Raw genomic sequence first — 16,003 nt, 5'->3', positions numbered from 1 at the left:
AGAGAAGTCTTGGCTACACACTAAAACCTCTAAATCAGAATGTCCTTTACTTAACTTCAGTTAAGTATGGTGGATTTCAATAACAGTGAAAAAATCTACGTGGACATATTCTATTCGTGACAAAATCCACATGTTCATATCCTGTTTGTTGTTTTGGTAAAAACACAAAGAACTGTGAATGACAAACTGTAAAGATGTAAAAGGGATAATTCAGTCATTGCTTCTATCATGTGACAGAGCAGGACATGAGGATTTGTTTGCTTTTGGTCATGAAAAACAATATTTCATTAATCCTGTGCATTATGGGTGATTAAATCACACTGCAAAACACTGATGCATTCAAATGCACTTTCTGGCCTCCCCACATGCACTTTTCCACTCAGAGAAGAGATTAAGAAGCATTACACCCAGCAAATGCTGACTGTATCATTGATGGCACTTGTGCAACCTGCTCAAGCACTACAGCAAGAGAACAGGTCATGTTTAGCTCCCCCATTTGAGACCAAATCCTGTCACAGATCGGTGACATACAGCAGCAAAGTCCACAAAGCTTTAAGGAGGGAAGAGATATTATGAAAGGTGGATCTGTGGACTCATCTGTGGCCTGCGATGGCCCACCTTTCAGGAAATCTTCCATAGCTTATACCTAGTCCAAAACCTTTAGGAGAAAAGGGGATCTGGAAAGGCAAAATTTTATAGCCAGAATTACAAGCTTACCCAGTGGAGTTTTCTTTCCTGGAACTGGCGAAGATGGGATTAACTGACTGCATCAATAAGCAGATTGCTTAGTGCTGAATATTTAACAAATAATGTGTGATAAAGTCATCTGCTTCCCCAGATAATCCTTACCAACTCAAATGAATAATAGTATAAGAACTATAGTTGGCATATTTATAGGAAATTTGGCTTTTTGCTGCTTCTAACTCTCTGTTGTATGTGTCAGATTTTGCATTTTTTTGCTACAAACATAAGGCTTAAAAGTGCTGTTCTCTTAAAGGTGCTCATTGGAAGCCCCGTGCAGATGTTGGCTTTGGCCAGTGGGAGAGATGGAGCATTGACCAGTGGAGCTGTCAGTACCTCAGTGCGAGATGTCTGCTCCTGGTCCCACAGAGGCTGCTGTTTGGGTTTATTCACCCCATCACTCAATGGGGTACTTGAATTTTCTGGATTGCAGCAGATTGCATCAGTCTGAGGACATGTTTAAGTTCCTTGTGTTTTTAGGTCCCATGTTTAGTGGTTAGATGTAAATGCTTTCACCTATGAAACTCGTGCATGTTCTTCTGTTTGAACTGATGCTATAAAAGGCCTGTTTAACCTCATGTATCACTCTGCCATCTCTGAGGTCTTATGGGATGGATTGATTCTGAGTTTGTTCTGTATTCTACTTTTCCATTACAGCCACTGCATCCTGAATTGCTGCCAGCAACATGTAACAATATCAAACTTTTAGAAATCCCATTCCACAGCTTTGTTGGTAAAACAGTTTCATCTGAGACCTTCAACATCTTGCACCACAAGGCTGCTAGTTGAGAAGGTAGTATGTTATTCATTTGGGTGACATTTTGCTCAGACATGCATAGGACAGCTAAATTCTGCACGATCCTGGAAATTTTTATAGCAGTTGTGTTTCTATCAGGTGCCTGGTGGCTCAGAAGATGACCATGAATCAGCACATGCCATTGCCTCGTTATGTAACTGAATAGATCCTCAAGCTGGGAGATTTTGCCTTTCCTAAACCAAGGCGGTCCCCAGGAATGCAGTTATATCATCCTGGGTTGCTTGATTTAAATCAGCCAACAAAGCCTCACACAGGTAGGTGTAAAAGCACCTGGCAGACAGGTCTGTGCCAAGCTGTTATTATCTACTGGACACCTGGGCAGAACGAATGGAGAGATGACATAGAAGTTCTTAGGATGGGAATCTTCTCTGTTCATCTGTAGGGAGCTAATTAGATGTGACAGATAGTGGGGGTTGTACCGGCTGCTGATTGTTCTTGGATTTTTCGATCTGGGACAGAAATGTGCTTCCTGTTGTCTCGTACCTCTAACACAGCATCCTCTCAGCAGTGCTGGAGGAAGAATGCAAGGTGGCTTCTGCTAGTGAACTCTGAGTCCTTGTTCCCAGGAATATCATCACACGCTGCAGGACCACCCATCACAACCGCCAACAGTAATTTTACAGAGTACATTTTGCTATTTGCTTGCTTAATTAGATGAGCATAATTGCCTCGTTCAGCTCCCTGGTGTAAATCTCTGATAGTTTTATCAGTATCATGCTGTAATCTGTAACACCGTAATCAGCTCAGGACATATCTGCCTATTTCCAGAGCATTTGGAGAGCCAAAATGTTACATTTTTATGTGCAGTTGCTTTAGATCTTTCTTGTAGTTTCCTCTCTAAGTAACATTTCATTGCAATTTTAGTTTCTTCAGACATCCTCCAGTTGCTAGTGAGCACTAATTTAACTAAAACACAATTCTTTCTTAATAAGAGTGAGACAGTCAAATCCATTTTTTAATAGTGCCAGGGATAGTACTCGTTGATAGTTCTATACCAGTGTTAATGCTGTGAACTGTGTACCCATTAAAGAATAAACAGTTTCAGCATATGAGCTGTGGATTAAGAAATCTATTTGTTCCCTGTGAGCTTTTCACAGTTAGAGGAACACTTGCTCTGTCCTTTGTTTTGCTACCACAGTAGAAATTTATTTCACAAAGCTCTTTAGCGGGAGGTAATTGCATTATCCAGTCTGTAATTTCCTCTCAAAATGGACAGAGCTCTTAGAGATTGGAGATTAATCTGAGATATCAATTATATGTATAAAAAAATTATCCTGTGAATTTCTTTTAATCGTTGTTATTCAACTGTTTAAAGCAACTCAGAATTCATTACACTTGGCTTAGATTGGTTCTTCTCCTATTCTGTCATATGAGTTAAAACTAGTCTTCATTTTTACCTTTTATGGACAATTTTATTTATCTCACAACTTTGTGAGATGAATGTCTATCAGAACAGTTCATCAGATAAGCTTCTCTTTAGCCTTGACATCCCTGCATGTGGTCCCAAGCCCTAGGGATCTTTCTGGCCAGGACAAGCACCCCTGGGCTTGTGTTGAGCTGAGCTGCTGATGGTATGATAGCCCTCCATATAGGGAAAGAAAAAAATCAATTTGTTTCAGTGTGACTGTTCTCATTTGCTTGATTATCTGGCAATCTTCATGGAAATGGGAACTTGGCAAAGAAACACTTAACTCTGCCTTGTAATTTAAGATACATTTATATTTTGAATTAGAAAAATGTGATCTGAATATAAATGCTAAAAGACATGAATCCTTGCCCTGTGTACCTATGTGACTTCCCGTAAACACTTATGACACAGCTGTCAGTAGTATGAACGTAGCCAGGCAGCCAAATCCCAGTGTATCAAATCCATCAAAGAGGATATCTATAGGAAAGATTAATATGATTTGGTTTTTGGGTTTATTTGGTTTGGTTTGTTTGGGGGTATTTTTGGTACAAGAGCATGCACATGGTACCTTCTCATGCTGTATATATAGCACAGGAGCATCCAACTCAGAAGGAAGATTTAGTCATGCAAACAAAAGGGAAAAATACTTTTCAGTCTGGATTGCTTTTAGCAAACAAATTACTCCTAAGAGACACAACTGCTTAAGACCCAAGAACCTCACAGCTGTCAGCTTCAACTGATAGAGGTGTGAACCTGTGTCATTATGGATCCAACACAGATAACCTGTGTGAGATGTCATATACAGGGGGCTTTGTAGGGCATTGGAGCTAAATTCTGAGGTGCTGGTAAGTGAGATCTGAGAGTATATGCTTTTGAACAGGGTGAATCCTAACACAAGTAAGTAAATGTTGAAGAAAAAGCTTGAGAGGGTATCTTTAGATCTACATTTTAAGACAGAATTAAAAAAAAGTGAAAAATTAAAGAGTAAAAGTGAACAGTAAAGGTAAAGCAGGCTTTTCACACTAATTCAAAAGAGAAGTGCATGCTTAAAAAATAGAAAAGTAATTGCCAAATCAAGAAGTTGCAATTTAAAGTGCAGTATATATGGTATATAAAATATATCTTAGATTTGGACATGTATTGCTTCCCTTGTGTCTCAGCTTTACTGAAAATGTCTCTTTTTGCATGTTAAGCAAGATGCCTCTATTAAAGCACAGTCAGGTAAAATTCCATATGCACAAGGAACATTTGCATGAATCAGTGAGAACTACCTCAGTTGACTACATAGAAACATATAAATTCTGCTAAAATCTCTTTCCTTTTGAATTAAGGAAAACCAATCCTTCAAAACACACAGTGTAAATTAATTTAACCCAGTAAAGTGGTCCATGGCCAACGTGCATTTCCCAGCACTCTAAAAATCTAAAATCAAAGGCGGGGCTTCTTTTTTAGATTACTTACCTACTTACTCTGGGCATTCCATGAGTGATGTGGCATAGATTTTTGTCATTCTTGATGTAGAGTTTTTGAATGATGCATTGAAAGATGATAAATTCAAATATTCATGTTTTATTATCAAGTATGGCTTATTTTTTTCCCTAGTCCTTCATTTCCCCATTCTAAAATTTCTTACAAAGGATTTGGGTTATCTGCAACTCCAAGCTTTTTTTTCCTGCAAGGTTCAAGACTTTAATTCTCTTATCTCTTGCCTTATGCATGAATACAAACAAAACCTGTTAACTAGCAGAAAGAGGGTCAGGAAAAATGAAAACATATTTTATACTTGTGTCTGCTTGGTTTCTTTCCTCCCTACAGAGAAATATGAGAGACTCATTCCATGCTTCTCTATTTGAAAGGCAACCATTCCCTGATTAATATTAAAAAAAACAGGCTTTCCCAGGGAACAAAGCATTAGGTTACCAAAATAAAAATACAGAAAAAAAAAAAAGCGAGGACTGTGCAACCAGTGTCAGCACTATTCAACTATATCAGATCTGTGTTACAATATTTAAAACACTACAGTTGTATCTTTAATTGCTCAGTGTTATTATGTCTTTTAAAAGAGAAAATGCTCTCCGCACTCTAGCATAAAAGTCCCCCTCATGAATTCTGACTTGTCTTCTACAATGTGTTGAGTACAAACATGTTTAAGATAGAACAAGACTATTAACCTATTATTGTTAGTCCTTGTGCATGCAGAGAAACTTAAAACAATAAAAACATTTTTTCTGTTATTAGAGATATACTGTGAGCTGTTAAGATGAAAAGTTAATACACTAATGTGGCTGGTGTGAGTATACTACATTGCAACAGATGGCCAAATGGAAGCAACATTATTTACTAAACGCCTGTGCACAAAAGTAACATCAATTCCTGTTTGTACTCTAGAACTAGAGATTCGTTTCCTGGTTGAATGATAGTTCATAAAGCTTCCAGCACCTTTCCAAATCATATTCACAGAATCAAATAACTGCTCATGATAATGAAGAAATTACATACCTAGTTGATAATATTATCGTGCATTTAAGTCTGTTTATGAAAGTTCTGGGTGTGTCCTAGGAATGCCACTGCATATTTGACCCCATAAATCATGCAAACAAGGGAGAAGTATTTTTCTTTTTTTACTTATTTCCATGAAATGGCACATTAAATGTATTTTGCCATTTGTAGGCAGCTATAGCAAAAGGACTGGATAATGTATCTGGAAAATTACAAAACTTACTGATAGAAAGAATGATAGCTAGTTCCTTCCAGCTCCTGTATTAAAAACTTTGCATCCCCCCACCCACGCAGCAGGAATGTCTGGATGGATTACAGCCTCGTGCCTGGACAGCCAGAATGGGCTTCTGCATTTCCAGTGGAGAGAGATCATTTTATGATGTTCAACAGATCAAGCAACTGCTCTGTTGGCGGACATGGTTACCTTCTGCAGCCTGGAGTATCTCCCAAACCCAAGCAGTACACCTGTCTTCTCTCCAGCCTTAAAACATTGCTTGAACTCTTCAAAGTGACAAGTGAGCATTAAGCATCACTGTGGAGAATAACCTAATTCAAGCTAAAGAGGTGGAGTGCTATTAGAAAATTACTGGTTTGAGTTGAACAGGGCAGATCCTAATAGGATCATGAATGTCATTCTTCTTCTTTCAGTTTTGAAGAGTGAATAAGGTTGACTCTTCTTGGAATCCAGAAATCCCTCCAGAGACATTAAATTCCAAGTCATCTTTATCTTATTATATAACTAATAGGATCCAGCCATCCATATCAACATGAAATGTGCTGAACATGAAGAAAATAACTCTTTGTACTGTGAACAGGACTTTGTTTTGGACTTAGTGGTATCTTTCTGTGCAACAGCCTGCAGAGGATGTCAACTCTGATAGCCCTTGTTTTCTGAAAAATGTGAAACACACAGTTATCTTAAATGTTCTGCTTTCAGTTTGGGGCTGTGCTACCCAGGCAGTGTCACAAAACAGTGTAATGGATGCACTTACTACTATCTCTTTTCTATTGGAAAAAAAAAAAAAAATATTTTGGTACATAAGATATATTCTGCCTGCAAAACAGGAAAGAGAGTGCAGAGGAGCCCAGTTCTGTGGTAAAAATGATGTTGCCCTCCCTCTCAAGCCTTCATGTGGTAACAGGGTTTAGAAGCTTCCACCTCAACCCGAACAAATGCTGAAGAACATTTCTAAGTGCTCTGAGCATAATAATTGTCATGCAACAGCCATCTGTCCTGGTCCCTAAATGCCTAGCAGGTTTGCATTGAGAGCTTTTCAGAGACCTGCAGAGGCTTAGGGTGCAGGTCCAGCTAGAACGCAGTGGCCTGTGTGGTGGTTCCAGACACATAAATGAGGTGCAGGAGGACAAAGTACAGTTTAGTCCTCAGGCAGCTGAAAGTCAGGGTTTGGGCGCAGCACTGCATGAGTTAAGCTGTACTGCTCCTGATCGGAGCTGGGACAGTTACCGTGCAGTGGTGTTGGATGTGCAAACTTAAACCCAGAGGAGCTATGAGCCTCATGCTGGGTGGGACACGTGGCTTGGCTTTGTCAGGGCTGTGCAACCTTTATGCGCTTCTGTGTTTGCTGCCCATCAGTGTTCCTGTTGAGTCAAGGATGCTTTTAGTCTTTTAGCTTGAACTGCCCACAGCCAGGACTGAAAATGCAACAGATATCTTCACTCAGATTTTGTACTATGTCACATTCTTTCCCCATTGGAAAGGTTATTTCAACATCTTGCTGATTTGTTGCATTTGCTTTCTCTTACTCACCATGTCTGCTCTTAGCACAGGGAGAGCCCATTGCTTTACTTCATTAAGACACTTACAGTAACAACACTGACATCACTTTCCCAAGCTGTCTTAGGTGGAAAGCAGTGGCCGTGTGTTTTGTGTCCAGTATTCATTCTCTGCTTTTATTTAAGGACAACTTTAAGTGATGTTGCAGACTCAAATATAGACTAATTGGTAGCCCTACAGCCTCTTCCTAATTTGTAGACTCTTTGCCAGTATGGTTAGAACACTTCTACTACAAAACCTTTTAGTTTACCCAGCTGTTCATTACTCTGTATGTCTTATTGAACAAATTGCATTTTTTTTCAGGTAGCAAAGGTTCACCAAGATAACAATGGATTTTAATGTTTTATTTGATAGGATAAATCGTAATAAATAATCTTTGCAATAATTTTATCATTGCAATTTTGAGTTTTTAAGGACTTTGCTTCTTTAAGAACTGAGACAATATTGCACATTATTTTTTTTAACTCTGAATCCATATTTGCTTCCATCCCGTTCTCCCCCCTTCCAGGCTGCAACTGTAATGGGTAGGTCTGATTTACAGATGGATAATGAGCAAGTAGAGGTCTTTCTCCTGCTGCTGTCTGCTGGTCACTGACAATTCCACTTCAGTCTTCCATTCAAAACAGAGTGAGCTGCAGAAAATAAGTGTTTCCATGAGAAACAGACAGGGAAACATTTGTCATGGCAAACAAGAAATACCAGTAAATAAAGAAGTTGGCTATTCTCTTTTACTAGAGAAAGAAACAAAGAATATTTGTATCTCTCTATCCTGAAGGTAAATTAAAGAGTGTGCTTTTATAAAAATCTTATCTAGTCTTATTGCTTTAGTCTTCCTCTTTCTGATCAAGGAAATAATATCCTTTTGTAGTGTCCAAAACTTTCAAATCTCATCCCACCATGATTAAACTCAGAAACAGTTATGTCTTGTAGGTGGTATTCCATTCCAGTTTTACTGGTCTGTTTTCTCCAGGACCATGTTTTTCACCCCAGAGAAGACGGACAGATGTAATTAAGGAGAGTCAGAGCAAATTCAGTCTGTGTAGTGCATAGGACTTGTTGCAGAGTGCAGGTAGCAAATAACTTTCTGCTTCTTTTTGCTTGCAATTTGTGAGACTATCAGAAGAGGAAATCTAATCATACGGTTCCAGTCGCTGCTTATGGAGGAGCTGTAGAGCAAATCAGAGTTTTGCTGAATCAGCAGGCAGTTCTCTAATGCTGTTACGTCTGCTCCTGGTTTGTGTTTTGTTTGGTTGTTTTTTTTTTTTCAGGACAAGAGTTACTATTTATGCACAAGGAGGGCAATCTAGAGTCCCTGAATTTATAGAAGTAATATGCTAAGGCACATAAAGAAAGGTCCGAAGGTTCCAAATATGAACTAACATGTATCGATTCTTAATAAAGGAAAAATTGGATGCAATATTGTACTTCCATTCTTTGTTACTGTTTCTTCCTAAGGAGATAAGTATGAATTCAATTGCAAAGATAATTCAAGTGGGGCTTTCAGTTTGGTATCTAGTAATCCAGTGTTTGGGGAATGTGATGCTCTCTCCTTTATTTGAAATTGAACTGTTTTTCTTACCAAACATACAAGATATTATTTCATCCTACAAGGCAATACCAATGTCAGAGTGGATGTTTGTATGTTGAAAATGTCCTGATTTTAAAAGTGGAAACAATTATAGCAGAAATTGACATTTCCTCATAGGATTTTATGATTCAGAACAACAATTCATGCCATATAAACAAAATTGTTTCCAGCCTAAGAGCATGTGTATCAGTTTTGTAGAATGATGATCCCAAAATGGAAAATGGAAATAAAGATTTACAGTAGAAATGAATCCTATATTTTATTTTCATGTTACTATCAGAAATCGTATAGCAGGTAAATGTGATACATAATAAAAGAAAATAAAATATAATAGGTTTTGTAGCTGCATTATGCCAGAACATTACAACTTATATAAATACTTTATCTCAGCTAGAAAGTATTTAGTGTTGTTCTTAGAAGAGTTTTTGTTCTACGTAAATTAAATTGTGTATATAGAGCTATAGCATCAGTGACTGCATCAGTCTTGTTTCCTAAGGCACTGAAGTCACTCGGCAATATACGTGTCTGAAGCAGTGTTCAGGCATGCTGGAGCACTGGCAGGCAGTCAAGGTACCGAGCCTGACATGGAATTTCTCAGTGGCTGCACCCACTGGCAAGCTGTGTCTAGTTGGGCTCTCATTATTTTCTTCTGCTGGGGTCACATGAGGCCAGAAGAACCTGGCTCAGAACGGGCTCCTGCCTCACTTGACTGCAATGGGAAAAAAGAGTCAAGAGGCCCTCTAGTACCTTGTTTGCCTAGGAGAAACCAGCTGTCCTTCCACTTGACCTTGTGGATTTGGGGGAAATGTCTCATTTACATCCTTTCTTTAGCTTCCTCTTGCCATTTGGTTATCCCCCCTGGTGATGGGCATCTGTTCTTTACCACATCTCTTAATACTTTGGGAAGGTGAAAGGCAGGAATGGCCAATACCTGTTGTGTTCCCTCTTACTGATGTTTATGGTATGACCTTATCCTTTCATACATGTGTAGTGTTCCTTCCAGCTCATACAGTCCATCTGTTGGACAGACTGCATCTTGTTGTTTATGTGGGATTCACTGCCTATGCAAAGAGTAAGGCTGGAAGTGAATAATAGAATAATTCTGGCTTGCAATCTGTTCTTAGTAGCAAGTCCATGATTTGCGCTAGAGCTTTGTCAGCTCTAACAAATATTGAGCCTTGTTGGTGGAAAGTCTGCAAGAACCTGAACATATCTCATAAAATGAAAAAGGTCTAATAGCTAATTCTTGTTACTAATTTTTTTTCTATTTTGATTTATGTTTTAACAGTGACTTATTTTGCATTTATCTGATAAATTAAGAATGTTTTGCTACTTTCTTTCTTACAAACCACAGTCTCCTGATAAGCATATTTTGGTATGTCCACTCACTGGATCTCCATTAGTGTCCTGTAAGATAGGTGTTCTAGTTCTTCAGATGTCGTAATTCTCTTACGGATCCTTTCAGTAGGATAAACACCAGAACTGCATGGAGTGTGGTAATACCACAGTGGTGAACTATCGTATCTAGCCAAAGAAAGAGCTTCTCCTGATATTAAGTATTTCTTTCTATGCCTCTGTTCCTGCAAACTTTATTATCATAAGCCTTTCTGCGTCATATTTTTCGTAATGTAATTCCTAAACTATAGGAGTGTCTTGCCTATCCTGTTGATAATCACTTATGTGATTAGAGGATAGTCTTCTGGAAATTATATGCTGTAACTTTGACAAAGTTCCCTTCTGTTCCTGTTACTGTGGTAGAGCCTGTGTATAGACTGGAGAGGAGAGGATGTGCTGGGGTGAAAGTGGGAGAGTGCAGGAGTGGGAAGCACTTTTAAACAGAGATAAACACTAAAATGACCTTTTGGAGGACAGATCCCTGCAGAATGTCAGCAGGATGAAGTATAATGTATAATCACTTTGGTTTTCAAGATGTTCCTTCTAAACATGCTAAATAATAGTGTTTATACCACTAAAGAAATAGTTATCTATGAAAGGGAAAACTTTTAGGATTATCATCTTTTAAGATAAATTAACACTTTCTTAAGAGGAATTTGGAAAATTGGTGGATTTGTGTGTGTCTCACTTCTGTTCTTATGGTCTATGGTGCTGTTTTTTCTTTTTAGGTGAGTTACCTTTCGCTGATCCACTTTGGGCGTGAGACATACGTGCAACAGGTTCTTAAAGACATTAACATAATTACACCATTGTCCCCAAAAGGTCACTAGAACCGACAGGGTGCAATTTGTAGCAAAAAAAAACCCAACCCTGTTCAGTTTGTAATGATATTTGGGTAAAACACAGACCTTCATGGCTCAAGCATCCAACCATTCTGAATGAAATATAAAAAGAATAATTTACAAGATTTTGTTTTCAGGGGGAAGCTGATATTCAAACTGATGAGAATAGTACAGTTGTTTCAAAAGTTTGTTTTGAGTAACCACCACTAAATAGGGTAACTACCTTTGAAAAAGTGGAGATGCTTCTGAACATGCTCTCGCATCCCTGGGTCCCCAAGAGCAGTGTACCTGGGCAGGCAGGGTGAGCAATGGCCGCTGCACTGGCCCGGTAATTCTGTAAATATCTAAGCCACGCTGCAGTGAAAGCACAATATCTTCAGCTCCAGTGCAGATGTTTTCCATACAGGAAACCTCTAATCCAAACTTTCCCTGCTCTCCTCTTGCTGGCCTCACATGGCCTCATCATGCTTTTTGCTCATTCTGAAACAATTATATACATTTGAATGGCAGCCAGAGCGATTACAGCCTGTGTTTTTCAAAAATTAGCCAATCGTTCTGGCGCTTGCATTTAACAGGACATTCAAATTGACCAGGCTGCAGGTAGAAAATAATTGTTATTAATGAGTGTAAGTATGATGATCCACTAAGGAAATCCTGTTTCTTTCTCAGCCATATCCCATAGGCACCACACTCAGGCACAAACCATATATATCCATGTCTTTATTCATACTAGAAAACTTCCATTACTTTTGGAAGATAGAGAGAATTGCACAAAGGAGGTATTTGCCAAAGCATTTCTCTGAAGCGTTTCTACTTTTGAACAAAAATCAAGGTGAACCTTAAAAGATGCTGTACAGCACTTTGCTTGTGTTATACCTTGTAAAGCACAATTCAGCAAACCTGTTTTCCTGTGATGAAATGCTACATTCTTGCTTTGAAGTGACAGGATGTCAGAACTACATGAATTGCTTTAAAAGTTTAATAGCAGAGCTGAAGTAACTTGTCGTAAAGGACGTGTATGTTCCTTGTGTTTGCAGAATTAAGAGGCAGCTTTGAATTTTTTTCTCATGCCAAAACACACAGGAAAGCATGCATAATTTACTGGAATACAACGGGATAAGGGAACCTTCTGAAGTATTTTATTTAGATTTTTGTTCTGGTTTATATTTGCTGCTCTTTTTTTGGTGTGGTTTTCTGACAATTGAAATGGATCTGAACTTAGGCTTTTCCAAAATTCATGGAGGCTAGTCTGTGTGTCTGTGAGCACGTGTGTGGCTTAGCAATGTTGTCTTGATCCAGAAAAAGAAAGTTTTGTACATATAAGTTGATAAATTTTAAAAAATACTTTGAAGATGACTAGGAGCGATCTTACCCCTTGAATGATTGAAAAGACCTGTTTAATATCCACTATCAATCATGTTTTTTTCTTTTCAAATGTGCTCGTTTTGTGGCTTAGTTAGAACAAACTAGTGGTTTATTTAAAAGTGCAAACACCCCACATTTGTTCTCTCCTTTCCATGTTATGCAGAAACAGAACAGCACTATTATGTTTGTAATTACTCCCACGGAGATTCCAGGACACCAGAAAGAGAAGATCTACATTAAATATGGGTCATAAAACACATCTCTAATGCATAGCCCCCTTTGAAATGCTCTCACACCTCTGGGCTGTGTCTATGTGAGTAAATCCAAACATGCCTGGGAACACTTCCCAGCACTGGGCTGTGAACGTCTGTGCTAGTAACCAGAACTTTCGCTGGTGTGAATTCATCCTTATCCAAACAGTGCTGCACCCGAACAATTCTTGGGCACATTTTGGTGTTTGTGCTCGCCGTTCCCTGTAGGCAGCCCTGGAACCTCTCCTTTTGGAGACCGAAAGCCGTTAGACATCTAGTATTGACAGAGGCCATCCCAGCCCACTTGGCCTTGGGGCCCAAACACATTTTCAGGTGAAGTTTGTTTGCTGGGGCGGGCAGAGATAGAGGGGCTACTAAAAGAACCAGTAGACACTGATAATTCCCTGGACTTTTGGCTGTCATGGAAGGATGTTGTGGAAAAAAAGCCCTCTCATCTCTCAGATAAGGAGCATCTGCTCGTTTGTGATTTTTAAAATATCAGGTGTCATACTGAACTAATGAACTGATACACCTCTAACTTGGTTGCAACCAGTCTTTTATTTCTGAGAGCACGTTTTCAATTGAAATAGTCCCATCTCTGCCTCTGTCCCAGGTCATTTCATTTTCCCACAGAAACTTAGGACATCTTCTATTAAATAATGGAAGAATAAACAGACTTGTCACAACTTTATGTCTAAAACAAATAAGAAAAAATACTCTCAGAAATCAGCAAATAATCTAATCTTTGATATAACCAAGGAAAGTGAAGATATAAGATGGTGATTGAAGCTATACATTAATAATTTAAAATTTTTGTTATATACAAAATTCCAAACTGAATTCTAGTTTAAGTTTAGTGACATGGAATAATTTGTACCTCAGAGGCTGATGCAATTAGCAAAGGCATTTTTGATAGTGGAAAAGTCAAAAGACAGCAGTGCAAGAAGAAGAATTTATGGAGCAAAAGGAGTGTGTTGCTCATGCCAGCCTTCCTCCAAGAAAAGACACAGAGAGAAAGGGTTTTAATCAGTAGCAAAACCTTAAAAAAAAAAGAAAAAAGAAAAAAAGAAAAAAAGAAAAAAAAAAAAAGAAAGAAAACGCAAAGCGTAGGAGTTGCGCAGTGCTGCTGGCTGGCTTCCAGACCAAGGGGCAATCAGATGCCTTCTCCTCCCACGCCTTTACTTGGTGCTCGCAGGAGCCAGAAACTTGGGGGCCAATAACAGTGTTAGCAGCGTAAAAGGCTTTTAGGTCTTCTCAAAAAAGTTGTATTCAGTCCTTTTTCTTTTTTTCTTTTTTTTTGACTTTGGACAGCTTTCTGCCAATTAGCCATGCTTTATTTTCAGGATATGCTAGATTTGCTGATTTCTGCCTTTCACAGTTTTCTGTCCTTCATATCTTTTATTACTCCAGTTAATTATAACTCTCTTATCCCAGGAGAATGGTTTCCTCCTTGGTTGCTCTTCTGTAACTCCTTCCCCATCTTCTTACTAATCTGGGCCTATCATGACTGCTCTTCTGCACAGAACTCTTTATCCAGGTTTCCTTTCTCAGAAGTAAAAGAAAGAAATTTCAAACAATTTGTTCTAATATTTTGTAAATCATTTATTCTACTCTCTGCCATGTTACCCCTCACACACACTCTTCATTATCTGTTTAATTTATAAGTGCTTTTGTGTAATCTCTCTTTGAAAATAAAATTATATGCAAAATCTCTTTTGAGGTCTTCACCAATAGAATAGTGGTCAATAACATGTTGGAATAAGTCAGGAGTGACTCCATGAAGTTTGAAAAGGAGCAGTGTTATGAATATGTGTTCATAGGCACGTAATATGACCTAGCATATCTGTTGCCTGTTAAAACTGGAATGTGGGATTTGTGGTCCATAGCTTGTTCCAGTGCAACAGAGAAATGATCTTTGTCTAAGGAGTCTGTCACAACAACTGCTGTGAACTCACTATTGCATGAGAGAAACCATTGCTTGGGGTTTGGCTTAATAGGCACCCTATAGGTATTGCCCTATCATGTAAGTTTTGTTTTCAATAGAAAACAGTTTTTCCAGCAGTTTTCCAAATGGGAGTTATTTATTAAGAGTAACATGTGTGTGTATTGCCTAATGCAAGCTAAAATGTGATCTTCTTGAGTAGAAACCACAAACTGAAAAGTAGTCCTGTATGAGTGAGCATTGTTGGACTGTATTAAGCCCAGAGACACCAAGCACCTGGCATCTGGTATTTATCTGAGCGTTTGGCTTTGGCTCTCAGCAATATCTGGGAAACCGTTGGGAGAGTTCAAATGAATGTGACACACACCATAGCTTGGATGACTACTGGCTTTTCATGTGGACAAAATTCTTCATCTAATTAAACCCTGAAATTCTGCTGATGTTAGGTGTGTGTAGTAAATGACAGTAACATTTCCCCTTCGATCCCAATGGGAAGTGTTTCCACTTCCAAGATGAAATAGATACCAAACAAGACACTCCCCATTAAACAGATTGGCTGTCCATGATGACCTAAAGTTATACCAAGTCAGGTTTGTGCTCCCTACCACCTTTCTATTGGATGGTTATAAATAGTACTGAAATTTGTCCGTGTGCATTTTTTAGTAATGATACTAGGTCAAAGTTAACTTAGCTTTGCTATCATAGTAAACCATCTCACCATGTTTTATTGTAACAGTCTGAACTTGGTGTGTGTAACACTGTCTCTTTACAATGATGATTATTTTTTGAGTCAATGGCTGAAGTAGTTACAAATGAAAGAACAGGAACTACAGCAAAGGAAATATGGCACAAATGCCCAACTCTTACCTTACCACAAATAAAACTGTGATACATCCCAAAAAAACAGCTGGGCATCAGATGGAGGGAGCAACGGTCCCACCTGTGGAAAGGTCATAGGTCCCATGTATTGACCAAAAGGCTATGGGAACCTTCCCTCTATAGACATCTCTGTTCTGGCATCACCAAAACCTGTAATGCTGTCAGTTCTGGGGTTTCCCAGACAATACAGCTCTCGAGGAGGTAGTCACTAACCAGGAATGTTCCTAGAGTAATGGAAGAAGAGCAAAATGTATCTATACCTTGAGATGTCCAAATGGATCCTTAGGATTATGTGGAACTGGGCAGCAGTTAAGGACACCTAAATACTGTTGTAGCTTCTGCCAGGCATCACATTACTTCTCCTTGGCAAATACAGTCGTTCAATCTATACAGCTTTACTTTCCCTGGTTGCCATGTTTCAAATTGACTTTGCTTGACTGCTACTATTTAAATTATTGTTTCTTTCTTAAACTCAGGTGAT

The 16,003-nt window shown here is 38.7% G+C and overlaps 1 long non-coding RNA gene across 1 annotated transcript in view; it reads left to right on the top strand.

Moving 5' to 3' along the window:
* The first annotated feature begins 1,656 nt into the window (after positions 1 to 1,656).
* Positions 1,657 to 16,003, top strand: part of LOC309441574 — a 29,332-nt gene continuing 14,985 nt past the window's right edge. Inside the window, exon 1 of the long non-coding RNA XR_014184420.1 lies at positions 1,657 to 1,812. This is a non-coding gene — a long non-coding RNA (uncharacterized lncRNA). The remainder of the gene's footprint in view (positions 1,813 to 16,003) is intronic.

The sequence above is a fragment of the Streptopelia decaocto genome, assembly GCF_964273445.1.
Source record: "Streptopelia decaocto genome assembly, chromosome: 6".
Lineage (NCBI taxonomy): Eukaryota > Metazoa > Chordata > Aves > Columbiformes > Columbidae > Streptopelia > Streptopelia decaocto.
This window is presented reverse-complemented; position numbering and strand designations above follow the sequence as displayed.